The sequence below is a fragment of the Lissotriton vulgaris genome, unplaced genomic scaffold (genome assembly GCF_964263255.1).
Source record: "Lissotriton vulgaris unplaced genomic scaffold, aLisVul1.2 SCAFFOLD_261, whole genome shotgun sequence".
Lineage (NCBI taxonomy): Eukaryota > Metazoa > Chordata > Amphibia > Caudata > Salamandridae > Lissotriton > Lissotriton vulgaris.
Window position 1 is genome coordinate 1,878,932 of NW_028252546.1, and position 15,827 is coordinate 1,894,758.

The following is a 15,827-nucleotide window of genomic DNA, read 5'->3' on the forward strand; positions in this document are numbered from 1 at the left end:
ATGAGCAGCCAACAGGGAAGAGTCCGCAGCAGCGCTGATAATCTGGTTCGCCACCAGCATCCCTTCATTCAGCACTTCCTGGAAGTCCTCACGCTTCTCGCGAGGTAAGTGCTACGCAAAGCACTCGAGGGAGTCCCAGAGGGCGCGGTCTTATCGGCCCAACAGTGCCGTGGCACTCGCAGCTTTCATGGAGGTAGCGGAAGTTCCACAGACTTTCCTCCCCGCCGAATCCATCCATCTGGACTCCTTATCCGGGGGAACCATGGATGACGGGGGGTGGCATGTTGTTTGCGGGCCGCCGTCACAATTACAGAGTCCGGAGGGGGTTCCGTTCTCAGAAAGGCCGGATCCGAATCTGGAGCCCGGTACTTTTTCAGCAACCTCGATGGAGCCGCCTTCGTCACCGCAGGGGTGAGAAAAAGGGCCATAGCCGGTTCCTCCAGGCCCGGCACCAGAGGCACGTGAGGACGAGATAGGTGTTTTTGATGCAATGTCTCAAAAATGACGGAAGTTTTAGGAGTAGGCACCGTCAAGGATATGCCCAACTTCGCAGCGCCCCTTAAAAGGACGTCATGGAACGCCACCAGGTCATCAATCGGGGACACCCTCGTGTCCGGTGACTCCGACAAGGTAGGAGAATAGTCCCTGGTACCAGAGGACCTTGTGCGGGAGCGAGATTCGCGCCTCCTATGGCGGCGTCTCGACCTCGTGGATGATCTGTGTCGCGATCTTTCCCTTCTCCCAGAGCGAGAGCGAGACCTGCCAGCCCGTGGCCGCTCCACCGGTTTCCGTGGCGGGGTCTTCCTCGGCTCCTCTCAGGGTTTCGGTTTTGGGGTCCCCTTAGGAGGTACAGGCAAAGACGGCAGCGAAGTGGACCTCGGCGGAGGAACCTTCGGCTGCGGGGCGGGCCCATGCGGAGGGACCGGAGGTGGTGGTGGGTCGCCTGCAGGAAGTGGATGTTTGGGTGGAGGATCCTCTTTAGGAACAGGAGGAGGAGTTGGCGACCAAGCCCGGTGACCCCTTAGGCGAAGGGGGCTGAGATCCAGCACCTTCAGCAGGTGAACGCTTCCTCTTTCGTCCTCCACTGGAAGCAGCGTGACTTCTGGGACTAGAATCCCTCTTGCGCCGTTTTGGAGAGGCTGAATGACTCCCAGACGCCGACTTCTGTCTGCTCGACGTCGAGCGTCGCTTTTCTGGCGTCGAACGACGCTTCCGTGACTCCGGCGTCGAACGCCGCCTCCGCGACGTCGACCCTCTCTTTCTCGATGTGGAACGCCGACCCCTCGACGTCGACCTCTTCCTCCGTGACGTCGTACGCCGCCTCCGCGACGTCGAGCGTTCCGTCTTCGACGACGAACTTCGCCGTCTCCGTCTTGATGCTCTCGACGTCTAGGAGCCCCTCGACGTCGACCGGTGCCTCGACGGCGTCACCTCGACGGCGAGCGTCGATGCTTGTCACTTCGCCTTCGGCGTCGATAGGAAGACCTCGACGTCGACGAAGACAATGACGTCGACGGTGGCTTCGACGGCGACTTCTCCATGATCTTCGACGTCGAGCCGTCCCCCCGTCTCGACCCGGAGCCCCGGGGAGAAGGGGAGCACACCGCCGTCATCCCTCTCGACGTCGTCGTCGATGCAATCGACGTCGACGGAGACCGGGACCGTTTGCTGGACTTCCTGCCTCTGGGGAGCCCCACAGAGGCCTCAGCAGAGGCAGAGGGAACCTTCCCAGCCTGCCTAGACCCACTTGCAGCCTGCAGACGCCTCTCCTCAAGGCCAGAAAGCCTGATCTTCATCCTGTTCCTCAGAGTCCGAGCAGTAAACTGCTGGCAGATGACACAGTCCTCAGGGACATGATCTTCAGGGAGGCAGACGATGCAGACATCATGGGGATCACTCTTGGCCTTCTTCCTCCCACATGCTGGACACTTATCAAAAAGGCCAGGCATTTTAGAGCCCTAAAACGCCTGAAACAGCACACAAAAGAGAAAGAGAACACAAAGAAAGTAAACTGAAACACTTTAGAACACAAAAGTGCCAAAATATCCAATAAACCCTTGAAACAAGGGAGAGCTCAATGCCAGGGTCCTGTAAGCAGGAGCCGGAAAAAAGAACTGAAAGTAGAGGGACCTGCTATGCATTCTGGGATACTGGGAGAAGTTCTGGAAAGTTCTCTTAAAGGCACAGTATCCTATTTAAGCCACATAATGGCAGCCTATGGGGCTTGTCTGTCCCTACCTTCCTCTCTATCATTCCAGAGTCTTTGACTGGGGGAGGCAAGTTTCTCTATGGTAGAAACTGGCAGGCTGTATTATGTGTAGTGTTTTTTGGTGGAATTTCTAGTTGAAGTACTGGACAGTGTAGCCTGTGGATATAAGGCTGCATTATTTGTCTTTAAATTCTCTCTTAAGTGTCTTTGCAGTTTCTGCATTATTTTGACGACTTAAGAGATTATTTTTGATTGCCGGGGTCCACGCACATGGGCGGGACTATTCACTAGATTATGACTATACACAGAGATCCCCTACTACAGAACCACACCTAAGAGGGTAGAAGGCCCCATTTAGTTCAACAGATGTCATGGCTATGCACGTAAAAGAGCAGCCAGGCTCAGGCTTCCCAGACTCCTCTGTTGACCACACTGCCAGAGCTGCTCCACGCTCAGCAGCAGTACAGAGGCACACAACCACCAGAGCGGTGTAGTCACTCGGAGAACAGTAAAGTCATCCCTGCAGGCTGCTAAGCACAGTGAAAGTGATCGGGAGCTAAGCGGGTGCCGGGCCTCTTGCGGTCTCACTTGATGCACATGGAAAGGTAGGGGGTGGGGGGTAGCAATAAAAAAAAAATAAGAATAGATCAAACAAGTGGATACAGCACGGAGCTCCTTAAACAGGCACAGTGCAAAGTGATAATATGGTAAAGTCAAATTAAACTTATTAAAAGTAGGTGGGCAAGCTGTGAGTTCAGAACAAAAGAAAGGCATAGCCACCATACTTAAAGAAAAAGGATGGCGTGCAGCACTGCTCAGAATACAGCCATAGTTGCGACTACAGCTAAATAAAGTTTTAAAAAGAGTGCATCGAAACTAAACATATGGCCGATAGTGAAAGGATCCATACAGCAGGGGAAGTCTCCAGGGCGGAACAAAACGGCCAAAAGATGGGACAAATGTAAACCTTAACCAACAACAGCAAATGAATTTTGAAAGCCAGAAGAAACAACCAATGAGAAATGTAACCAACAACAGCAAAGGAATTTCGAAAGCCGGAGAAATCAACCAATGATAAGTGCTGGTCGTTTTCAAAGCCCATAAATCGAATACCACGAAGACAGTGCATGCGCGCTGCCTAGGCTCAACCTAAAACGAATGTTCACAGCCCCTTCCTGGCAAATACTGGGAGGATCACAGGAGTCATCTCTGCTCATTAAGGGCAACTTATTGCTTGCTCCTAGGGGGCACTTCCTACTTTTATCACGCCAGTTCAAATGCTGATTAATGGCTGGCAGAGGTGGGAGAACATATGCAAATTCAGGAACTTTTGGCATGGAAAAAGTAGCTTAATAAAAGTTACTTTTCCTTAATATTTATTACAAATCTGACTTCCCCATTGAATTGGACTTTTAATATGTTAAAAATTGTTGTTTAATTATTTTTCGATTTAGCACCATTCCTGAGATACAGTATTACCATATTTAATCTGTACTCTGATTTTCTAAATAGGAGAGCTAGGTCTGTTATAATGAAAATAGCTTTTAGGTGTTAATCACTGTAAGGACATTAATTTTACATTTCTACATGTACTACTATTAAATATTATGCACCCTGCCTTGTGGACTACATGGCATGCATAGGGGTGACTTATTAATATTTAAAAGGAAGCCATTGCCCTGTTAAAAAGGTTTATTTTGAAAGGTCGAATCGTAGTTTTTACACCACTACAGTCAGGCTAAAAAGGGTAAGCATGAAGTCATGTCGTACACAGTCATTGTAGTGGATGGCAAAATAGGTGCTGCAGTCCATTAGCGGCATTTAACTTACAGGCCCTGGTTACATTCTGAACAATATACTAGGGAGTTGTAGGGGAGTTCAACATCCTAATTAAAAAACAATTTAACCAAGTTTAGCAAGGTTAAAGAGCACATAGTTCTAATGCCAGCAGAAATATAGGGTTCAGCAAAAGGCAGAAAATCTGGGATGACCACAATGAAAAGGCAGATTTCCTACAGACGTGTTCTTCCAGATCCCCCTGCACCCTAACAGTACCTTAGATTTATTGTAAGTGAGATGCACTATAAGTTCAAAATATTACCCTTCGAGGGGTGGGACATCCCCCCAGGTGTTCACAAAATGCCTTACAGCAATTGCAGTGCATCTTCGGTACAATGCCATTCATGTGATTGTATATACGGATGACTGGCTGGTACAGAACAGCTGGCAAGAGCAATGCTTCAATCACACTCAACAAGCAGTCTAACCTACTTACAATGAGAATCTCAGTCCATGACAAAAATCTCACTTCTGTCCCCAGCAAACACAACTGTTCTTGGTAGCCATACTTCTGTGCAAACAAAACAGGTGATGGACCGAATGTGGATCAATGTCACACATTCACCTCAGTCCAAAGATCTGGGCCCAAATCCATCGTTTTTTTGCACTCCACACCACCCTGGGTTAGACAATGGCGATATGCAAATCAGCTCTGACCCTGTGCCCCATGGGAACAGTGCAGTCCGAACTACAAAAGCCATGTCCTTCCCAGAACGGAATCAAGCATCCGAGGACCGGATTCGAGGTAACACCTCTCATCAGCCCGGCTAGCTTGACTCCAGTGGTGTGGAGTGCCTGGGACCCACGTCTGAGCATCCCCAGTCAAGCTAGCCGGGCTGATGAGAGGTGTTACTTTGAAACCGGTCCGGTCCTCGGATGCTTGATTCCGTTCTGGGAAGGACATGGCTTTTGTAGTTCGGACTGGACTGTTCCCATGGGGCACAGGGTCAGAGCTGATTTGCATATCGCCATTGTCTAACCCAGGGTGGTGTGGAGTGCAAAAAACGATGGATTTGGGCCCAGATCTTTGGACTGAGGTGAATGTGTGACATTGATCCACATTCGGTCCATCACCTGTTTTGTTTGCAATACCGCCATAAGTGCGCTGGGGATGCTCAGACGTGGGTCCCAGGCACTCCACACCACTGGAGTCAAGCTAGCTGGGCTGATGAGAGGTGTTACCTCGAAACCGGTCCGGTCCTCGGATGCTTGATTCCGTTCTGGGAAGGACATGGCTTTTGTAGTTCGGACTGGACTGTTCCCATGGGGCACAGGGTCAGAGCTGATTTGCATATCGCCATTGTCTAACCCAGGGTGGTGTGGAGTGCAAAAAAACGATGGGTTTGGGCCCAGATCTTTGGACTGGGTTGAATGTGTGACATTGATCCACATTCGGTCCATCACCTGTTTTGTTTGCAATACCGCCATAAGTGCGCTGGGGATGCTCAGACGTGGGTCCCAGGCACTCCACACCACTGGAGTCAAGCTAGCCGGGCTGATGAGGTGTTACCTCGAAACCGGTCCGGTCCTCGGATGCTTGATTCCGTTCTGGGAAGGACATGGCTTTTGTAGTTCGGACTGGACTGTTCCCATGGGGCACAGGGTCAGAGCTGATTTGCATATCGCCATTGTCTAACCCAGGGTGGTGTGGAGTGCAAAAAAACGATGGATTTGGGCCCAGATCTTTGGACTGGGGTGAATGTGTGACATTGATCCACATTCGGTCCATCACCTGTTTTGTTTGCAATACTTCTGTGCAGTCACATGCAATGTCTACTCCAACGAGAAAGTGTCAGCATTTCAGAAGCTACTTCCAATTTACCAGACATAGTGTCTTTTTACAGTTAGTATGATGATCAAAACGCTGGGAAATATAGTGTTTTGTATTTCAATAGTACCAAATGATCAAATGCACATGCATCTTTTAGAAGAGTGCATTTGTGAAACAGTGGTCATAAGTAACTGAATAATAGGACTATCTAATGTTGATAGAGGCCAGGGTTTAGCACAAATGGCTAGGGTGGAACAAGAACTTGTTTTCGGGCAGATCGTTCCTTGATCCCCAGCTGAAAGCGACCTCGCATGGTGGCAAGTACAGGCCAACAGACTTAACAGAGTCTACATTTGAATGCATTTAAAAGGTGGCAGTTCAGTTAGCATTTGGCGTGTTTTAGATGCTCATTTTCAACAGAATAGTGCTCATTTGCATAGACATGTTCACATCAGGTGGCACGCACTCACAATTGTCCAAGCGAGCTAAGTCTGACACTGTGGTATATTCATCATCAAGCCCTTTTCTTGGCAGAAAAGGATAACTTTGTATACTTGCTAAGCAGGACACAGCAAATACAGTAATAATAGCTCAACATACAGATAATCCAACAATACTTCCACCATTAGGGGATCCATTTGGTTGACCTCTGTCATGCTTGAGAATGCAAAACGCCAAGGTGATGTCTCCAGGAGCCCACAGTCCATTGGCAATACTCTGTAAACAAACTGGTCAGGGACATTTTCATATGCTTTACCACCACTCTCACTCATTCCATATTTAGTGAGACAAATGCACCAAGGAGGCTCAACCTCATTGTAATACTTTTCAAAGTGTCAATACACCTCCACAAAAATGTACCTCTTTGCCCAGACACAGACACAGGACCAGTTGCACAAGTTACTACTTGTGTAACTATATATCTGTAAGAGACATTAGTTTGTAATAGATTCCTTACCTTAGACTATCCCCAGACGTCAGACTGGATGCAGAAAGTTTTGCTTAGCAGTACCCCTGCACGTCAGTAGGTGGCGTCCTGTGACTCTGCGGCCGTCGCTGGCACCGTAATCCCCCGACAAGTGGTGGCACTGAGGGGGCATGGCTGGAGGGGAGGACTGAAAGGGAGGGGAGTAACCCTTGCAGATGATCTGCAGCACCCACTTGTCCGATGTGATATAGCGCCAGTGGGGGAGGTGGTGGCGAACCCTGCCACCCACCGTCGTTGGGTGCTCCATGAAGGATGGACTAGGAAGGTTTGGAGGTAGGAGCACCGGGGATGTGGAGGTGGACTGACCCACATGCTGATTCCTCAACCGGCCCCTGCAGAAGCCGCGACCACGGCCGCGTTGAGGCTGGTTCTGTACAGGCTTGTTAAAGGAACGTGCCTGGGTGCCCCTGCCCTGGCCACGAAAGGAACGAAAACCAGGAGTGATCAGGTTCTTAGCAGAAAGAACCAAGGACTTGGCCGTTGCCCGTGAGTCCTTAAAGCGCTCCAGTGCACTGTTGGCCTTATCGCCATCAAAGGGCATGTCCATGAGCGAGCCCTGGACATCAGGCGAGAACCCAGTCAAACGCAACAAGGCATGGCGTCGCAATGCCACCGTTGCAGAAATCGGCCTGCCCAACGAGTCAGCGGTGTCCAAACCACACCGAATGGGGAACTTAGTCGCATCCTTACCCTCAGCAATCGCCTGAGAAAGGACAGCCTGGACCTCCTCAGGACAGTGAGGCTAGACCTGAGCAACAGAATCCCATACTGCGTGGGAATAGCGGCCCAATAAGCAGGCTGTGCTCACCGACCGCAGCCCCAAGCTGGCCGAAGAGAACAACCGCTTACCAAACTGTTCCAGTTTCTTAGAGTCCTTATTCGACGGAGCTGTGGGAAAAGCACTCTGCGACATCGAGGCCTGGATGACCAGACTCTCAGGTGTGGGATGGGTGGTCAGAAAGGCAGGGTCGCCAGGCGCCGGCCGGTGTCGTCTGGCGATGTTTTTATCCACTGGGGCCCCCGTGGCCGGAAGTGACCAAGTGCCCAAGAGGACGTCGTTAAGGGTGTCATTGAAGGTAAGCAACGGCTCCGAAGTAGACGCCGTCTGGAGCACCGCAGTGAAAAGGTTGGTCTTGAGGGCCACTATGGGGAGGTCGAGGTCGAGGTTGAGGACCTCAGCAGCCCGATGGAGCACCATTGTGTAGGAAGCGCCATCCTTCATCGTAGGCGGGGGAGAGGCAAACCCCGGGTCAGAAGAGACGTCGAGGTTGCCGGCGTCGTCCATCCACCCAATCCTGCTCGGAGTCACACTGCCGGGAAAGGGGGTCCTCTGATCCGTTCCAGTCGTCCCCTCCGGCCGGAGCCGGAGGGGCCGGTTGTGGCGGCAGGGCAGGAGCCGGAGAAAGGACAAATGGCGTCGGAAACAGCGCCGAGAATGGCGCCGGCCAGACCGGCGCTGCCTCCCAATGCGGATCCCAGGTCGGAACAAAATGGTCCTGGAACCGGGGCAAGGGCGGAATGAACGGCACCCAGTGCGGCGCCGAGGGTGGAGCCAAGGGCGGCGCTGGCAACGCTGCAGCTCGTGGTGCCGGTGCCGGAGCCAACGGCGTAGGATCCTGTTGCGCTGCGGCTGGATCCGCTGGCGGAGCCGCAAGGTGGGAGCCGGAGGCCTAAAAAGGCGGTCCATGGGAGCAAGAAACTCTTGCACCTGTTCGGGAGTCGCCGACGGACCAGGGTAGGGCGGGTAGACCGTGGGACTCCCAGGCTCCAGAGGAGCTGCAGGGTTGGAGCCCCTGTCCCCCTCGTCCGCCTTCGAGGAGCGACAGGGGGACATCAGACAGCGAACACGCTTCTTCGACTTCTTTTTATGGCGTCGCTTACCCGAATCTGAAGGCGAAGACTTGGAGCCCGAGGAGTGACAGCTCCGGTCCCACGAATGGTCGCAGGAACGGCCCCTAGACCCGGAGCTGCAGTGAGCAAGGCCTTCGCGGCCATGGTTCGACAGTCCCGGGAGTCGTGTTCAGTCTCCAGGCAGTAGAGGCACAACAGGAGAAAAAGGGGGGGGGGGGGAGACAAAAGTCTCAATAGTAGTCAAAAAGTGACTAAGGTACGTGCTCCATCTAGATCTGCGCTTGCTGGCGCGGAAAAAGAAAGAACTGACGTCAGCGCGCATGGGTGGCGCCTAAGTAATCTCTGTGACGTCATCTCGGTGCTTACGACGCCAGCGATGGCCGCAGAGCCACAGGACGCCACCTACTGACGTGCAGGGGTACTGCTAAGCAAAACTTTCCGGATTCAGTCTGACGCCTGGGATGCCTAAGGAATGTAAAACTAACGTGTCTCTTTCAGATGAATGGAGGCCGACAAACGAAAGACAGCAGCTACAGGAGTAAGCCATAGTCTAAACTTTGAGCACACCAGTAACGGTGACTTTCCCTGTGCCCGCCAGGACCAAACAAGTACTGAACAAACTGACCAACACTGGGAGTTGATAGACTTCAAATACATGGTACCATCTTCCACCTAGGGGAGGCTCTTCCCTAGGAGGCCACAAGCTCTGAGTTGGAGGAAACAAGTCTCACTTAAATTGAGCAGATAGCAATTCCACCTCCAATATGCGATCATCCATGAAGTAGTATTTACTGACAAACTCAGCTACGTGTTCCCAACATCATAAATCCCGGAGGAAGAACTTCAAGCACAAGGCCAATCAGGTCAAAACGTGTCGACGTAGCTAAGGATCTGAGGGCACATGGTGTCCATATGAGGATAATAAATGACCACAGATCTAATTGAGATGATTTAGACCTCCCGGAGCCTATGAACACGTAAAGTAGTTGGTGTCCCACTCTTATAGGGTCACCCTGGTATCTGAAGGACAACACATTGAGGATAGCGGTATAGACCCCACATGAAAGGACTACAATAGCGTGATAATAAACACCACTACATATAGGACCCTTGAAATTAGTAGTTTTTTACTTTAAATATTAAAAAATGTGAATGTTGGAAACTTATGTATGTTTTATTTCTTGTTTTTTCAATGTAAGAAAAAGTACTTGTATTTATATATGTATATAATAGGTATGTAATTTATGTGAGAGTTTAAGTCATTTATGTGGTCTTAAGTTGCTATTTACATTTATGACACCTATGCGCTTTTTTGTTTTGTGTTGAATAATATAAGACTGGGGACGGAGAAGTCCAGAAAGAAAAGTATTTCTGTGTTCTTGAGTGTACAGTTTCAATTAAAGTGAGCATTTAATGTCTTCTCCTGAATATGGGCATTTTTGTGGGCATTTATATTCTATTTTAACTTCTGTTTAACAGTGAGAGGATATATATGAATGATGAGTGAAATAAGATTTCAAATATATGTTCGTATTGCAAAGTGCGAAATAAGCACACAGTCTTAGGAATTTGTTGATGAATTTATGGTGTTAGAGATCTTCTGTGTATCGTTCCAGTTTGATTGACCCCGCCCCTTATTACCTCAAAAGGATCACTTCCCTTTATGATTCAGACCTCTTCATGCAGCATCAGGTTCAGCTGCCACATTCCAACCTCAGGGCACTCAATCTTGTGATCTAACATGTGACGCATTAAGAGTTTGGGTATCTTTCACTTATAGATCATTATAGAGCAATACATTAAAAATGTTAAGGAGCCAATAGACGCACTAAAAAGACTTGTCATGCAGCTAAATAGAAAAGATTTGCCCTCAAGCCTCTCCGCAAGCAGCCTTGGGAGCCTCCGTGCAAGATACCATCGTTACCTGCTGTACCTATTAAAAGGTATCTATACTACTATTATAAAGAGAGCTGAAACCTTTGAGGCGGGTAAACTCAAGAAGTACAGTACCAATCACAACACCCAATACAGCATTGTAAAGGGGATGAGGCAGCAGATGGACATAGGCTATACAGCTTGCCACCATATACATTACAAAGGTCAAACAACCTTAGAGGTAAAATAGTCCCTTGTGGGCGTTGGTGTGGCCGTGTCAAAGTACACTTGGGCGTTTTGCTGGGCCTGTCAAACTACACTACATTATTCCTTTGTGAGCGTGCAGCGTTGTCAGAGGGGCGTGGCACAACAGCGTTGTCAGAGGGGCGTGGCACAACAGCGTTGTCAGAGGGGCGTGCCACAAATAAAACAAAAAATGGCCGCGTACTTCAGTAGCGCGCCTTTCAGAACCAATGTGCGCACCCATTCACACTCCACCTTCGTGTCTCACATGTCCGTCTACAAACACCAAGCTGCGCCGCATTCACGCCCATTGCCATTCAGGCGCCATTAATCTTATATAGTGAGGCGCAACCTTTGTGGGCATCAGCTTTGTCAGAGGTGCCTGCACAAAAATTTCAATAAAAAGGGGCGCGCCTTTTGCCAGCAATGTGCGCGCACATTCGCACTCCATCTTGGCATTCTGACGACGCAACATTAATGATATATAGTGCTGCGCAAACTTTGTGGGCGTCAGCGTGGTCAGAGGGGGCAGCACTAAAATTAACAAAAAAAGGGGCGCAGCTTTCGCCACCAATGTGCGCGCACATTCATGCTCCGGCTTGGCGTTCTGATCACTTCTCACAAGGCTGTCTCAAAACACCAACGGGCGAATTCTAAGGCCACATTCAAACGGGACCAAAAATGTTGTATACCGTGAAATCTTACAATAAATTAAGATTTACTATTACAAACATTACACACATAACATTTCATACCCGGACAACGTGGGGACCGGCTGGCACTCTTTAATAAAGGTACACATTGCTGTTGTGGCGGCATTCCTAAATAGGAAATCTCAGCCAATCTTCAAAATGCCTGTTAGAGCCTTTCCAGAAGGCCTTAAAAGAGTGGTCCCTCCAAGAACTCCTCTAGTCCGTTCATGGGACCTCAACATTGTTCTTACCCGGCTAATGCATCTGCCATTTGAACTGTCAAAGTCTTTTCCATTGAAGTTGCTTTCATATAAGAAAGCCTTCCAATTACTTCCCTTCATAGAGTCAGTGAACTGCCAGGTCCAAAAGTTAGAAGGAGCTCAGGTCGTCCTTCGAACTAACATTGTTATCTCCTTTGCCTATCTAACAACTGATTTGCCTATTTTTCCCCCCAACCGTAGTCAGTTTCGGAAAGTACCTTACAAGTTTTAGATGTGAAGAGAAATCATATACTAACCATACCAAATCTATTAGAAAGGCAAAGCAGCTCTTTATATCTTTTGGCCAGCCACACTTGGGTAAACCCATTTCCAAAGTAGGACTTGCTAACTTGTGTTGCAAAATGTATTTAGGTTTTCTACAACAAAGCCAAACATACTCTGCACTCAGTCTACAACACATTGTACTCAAAAAAGGGAGCCACAACGACCTTCCTACAAAACATGTCACTGCCAGCTCCAACATGCAAGTGGGATGTTTTGTAGGAAGCTCCAACATGGTCTAATATCTACACTTTTATGAAGCACCAAATAGAGATTTATTCCAAACAAGATGCCCAGATTGGGTAAACTGTCCTCAATTCCAGGCTTCTACCGCTCGCAATATATCACTTTAGGGTCAAGGACAGTGCTTTTCAGTCTATGGCTACCGACCTCCAGGTCCTCACACCACCTTCAGTAATCTCCTCAAAGACTTCATCCCTATCATCACCATCAGAGCCATCAACTTCTTACTGCTTGTGATCTCAAGCTCCATCTTGATGAACCAACGGACCACAACACCACTGTCCTTCTAGAGAGCCCTGACAACACTGAACTCAAACAGTTCATCTGAGGCCCGACTTCGATGGGCACACCCTCGACTGAATAGTCACAGTCACCAAGATCACCTTCGGCCACCTCACCCTACTTATGTGGATGGACCACTTCATCGAACACTTCTACATCAACGTGCCCTACTCCAGCCATCAGAAACCAGCCATCAACATCAGGTATAACTGGCCCAACATTGCAAAGGCAGACTGGACCCAACCCTCAGATCCAACCAGTCTATCGTCACTGGCGACCTTCAGAACGACCTAACCACATTCAACAACTGGATCTCAGGCTGCGCCAACACTTTGGCTCCCAAGATGTATATTAGGCAGGCAAGAACTCATGCCCAAGCATGCTGGTACATGGAAGACCAAAGAAACTCCAAGAGCTACAGCAAACAACTAGAAGGAAGATGGATTACCAGCAGAGATAACACTTCTAAAGGCGCCTACAATTCCGCACTGAAAAGGTACCATGCTGAGATCAAAGAAGCCAGGAAAGCACCCCTCTACAGAGACTAGAATCTTGCTCCAACTCTGGCAAAGAACTTTTCAATATAGCCAGAGATTTTACCAATACAACCGCAACAGCAACTTCATTACGCCCTCACAGGACCATGGCGAATACCTCTCCGATTTCTTCCACAAGAAAATACTCAAGATCTACACTAACTTCGCACCTCAAGCCACAGCAGAAGACATCATCATGCAACCACCCACCACCACCACCACCAGGAACACCAACTATCTAACAAACTGGAGCCCACTCACCACAGAAAATATTGCCAAAATTATGAAGACCATCCATTCAGGATCCCCACAGACCCGTGCCCTCACCACATGTGCAACCTGGGAAGAACACTGATCGGTGGCAACCTTACCACCATCATCAACTTCTCCATCCTTAGGAGATCTTTCCTGGATACCTGGAACCACGCAGAAGTCACAGCCCTCTTGAAGAATCCCACAGCAGACCCAAAACAACTGGCAACTACAGACTCATCTCGCTTTTACCTTTCCTGTCCAAAGTCCTGGAGAAAAAGATCAACAGACAACTTTCCTCCCAGCTAGATACCACTTCCTGGACATCACCCAGTCAGGTTTCCGCAGCAACCACAGCACAGAAACTGCCCTGCTGACAGCAACAGACGACATTCGACCATCATGGATCAAAGTGAAACCAATGCTCTCATCCTGCTCAACCTCTCGGAGGCATTTGACACCGTTTCCTATTGAACCCTCATCACCAGACTCCCGGACTCAGGCATTGAAGGGCGCGCCCTGAGATGGATCACCTCCTTTTCCCTCCAACTGAACTCAACAAGTCAGAGTCCCTTCATACACATCCGAAATCAAGTAGCTCGTATGCGGAGTCCCCCCCGGGATCCTCTAGCAGCCAAACCCTTTTCAATGTGTATACTGCAACTCTCCCCCACATCATAAAAGCCCACAGCACCAACATTGTCTCCTACGCCAATGACACAGCTCATCCTTTCCCTCACTGACGCAAACGCCACCACCAGGATTAACTTCACTTCCTGCATGACCAGAGTGGCCAACTGGATGAGGAAGAACTGCCTCAAACTCAACTCTGACAAAACAGAGATCCTGACCATCGGAAACATGTGCTCCCCTTGGGACTCCTCCTGGTGGCCATCCAAACTAGGTAACACACCCACACCCAAACCACCTGACCACGCCAGAAAGCTCGTAATCATCCTAGATGACAAACTCACTATGAATAAATCGACTAACGTTGTGAGTGCATCCTGCTGCCACTTTCTCAGAATGCTTTGCAAGATTTTCAAAAGGCTCCCTGCACACAAAAAGCACAGTCACCCAGCCCAAAAAAACTGCAGACTAGACTATGGCAATGCGCTCTACGTCAGCATCTTCAACCAGCTCTTGTAAATATTTAAATCCATACAAAACACTGCCGCCAGACTCATCCTAGACGTCCACTGGAGCGCTCACATCACTCCCTACCTCACTGAACTACACGGGCTACCCGTCCAGAAACGCTGCCTATTCAACTGCTCATCCATGCCTACAAAGCCCTCTACAACATTGGACCAGCATACCTCAACGACCAAATTCAATGCTATCATACAGACTGACATCCATGCTCTACCTCTCACCCTCACATGTGTCCCAACATTTGCAGAAGCAAATCCAGGGAGAGCTCTTTCTTCATCACACAAAGAACTGGATTGAACTTCCCCAACACATCAAGACAGCTCCTTCATTACTTAATTTCCGAAAGAAACTGAAAACCTGGCTGTTGAACTAGGAGTTTTGCACGGACTACATTCCTGCTCCAGCGCCTGGATAGCGTCACGGGTGATAAGTTCCACCATTGAAATCGACTTACCATAACATATGCAAATCATATGATCTACAGCAGCACGAGGCAAACGGAAACCATTACTTACCTATAACAATCAATTTGCAGATTGTAGTGCTGCACATTTTTATGCACACAACCACTTCCTCAGATGCAAGGGGAAAGCATGACATTTCTATCTATCAAGTACATACATATTTACATTACACTTTTCCAGATGGACTATTCTGCTTCGCATATTAACACCTACTTGCTTTAATCCAAAAACACAATCTAAGGTGGAGTGAATGTCCTGGTACATTGTCGATGTCAGGGTAGGTATCAAGAGTCACTCGAAACTAAGATCTCTACTTTAAGAAAAAAAACTTGTAACATCTGCTCCCAAAACTAGATGGTCAGAGTGTGCAAAGCATGTGAATCTATAGCACTACAGGCTAAAAAACAATTATTACAGGTAATGTTTTTCCTTCTTTTTATAACTCAAAGTACTAGATGGATGGCAATTTGTTAACTTCTCTTCAATACTTTTTTGGGAGCTGAATCTCTAACTCTATAACACCTCCATGAGGAAGTCTTAGACTGTCCAATCTTGTTACTTGTCAAATGCTAAATGGGTATACTTGGTGATCTATTTTGGTAGTAGGTTTAACTCAATGGCTCTGAACTGAGCAGCGTAACCAGACTACCCAGAAACGCCTGAAAACGTTCCTACTGCATGTCTGACCACATACAATACATGCCTCCAGTGTATAGAGACTGAAGAATTCATATATGACCTGACAGATTATACTACCCAACTACTTACCCTAGAGAACAAAGAAGGCATGTCTGACCAGAAAGGCACCTTACTAAATAAGGCCTATATCTAGAGTAAACACGTCTCACCTGAAATATATCATAAACACCTTAAGGAAGCTACAAA

General features: G+C 48.7%; 1 protein-coding gene across 6 annotated transcripts in view; it reads right to left on the bottom strand.

The window, feature by feature from the left end:
• Positions 1-15,827, bottom strand: part of LOC147662125 (deoxyhypusine synthase-like) — a 181,260-nt gene that overhangs the window by 31,782 nt on the left and 133,651 nt on the right. The window lies entirely within an intron of this gene.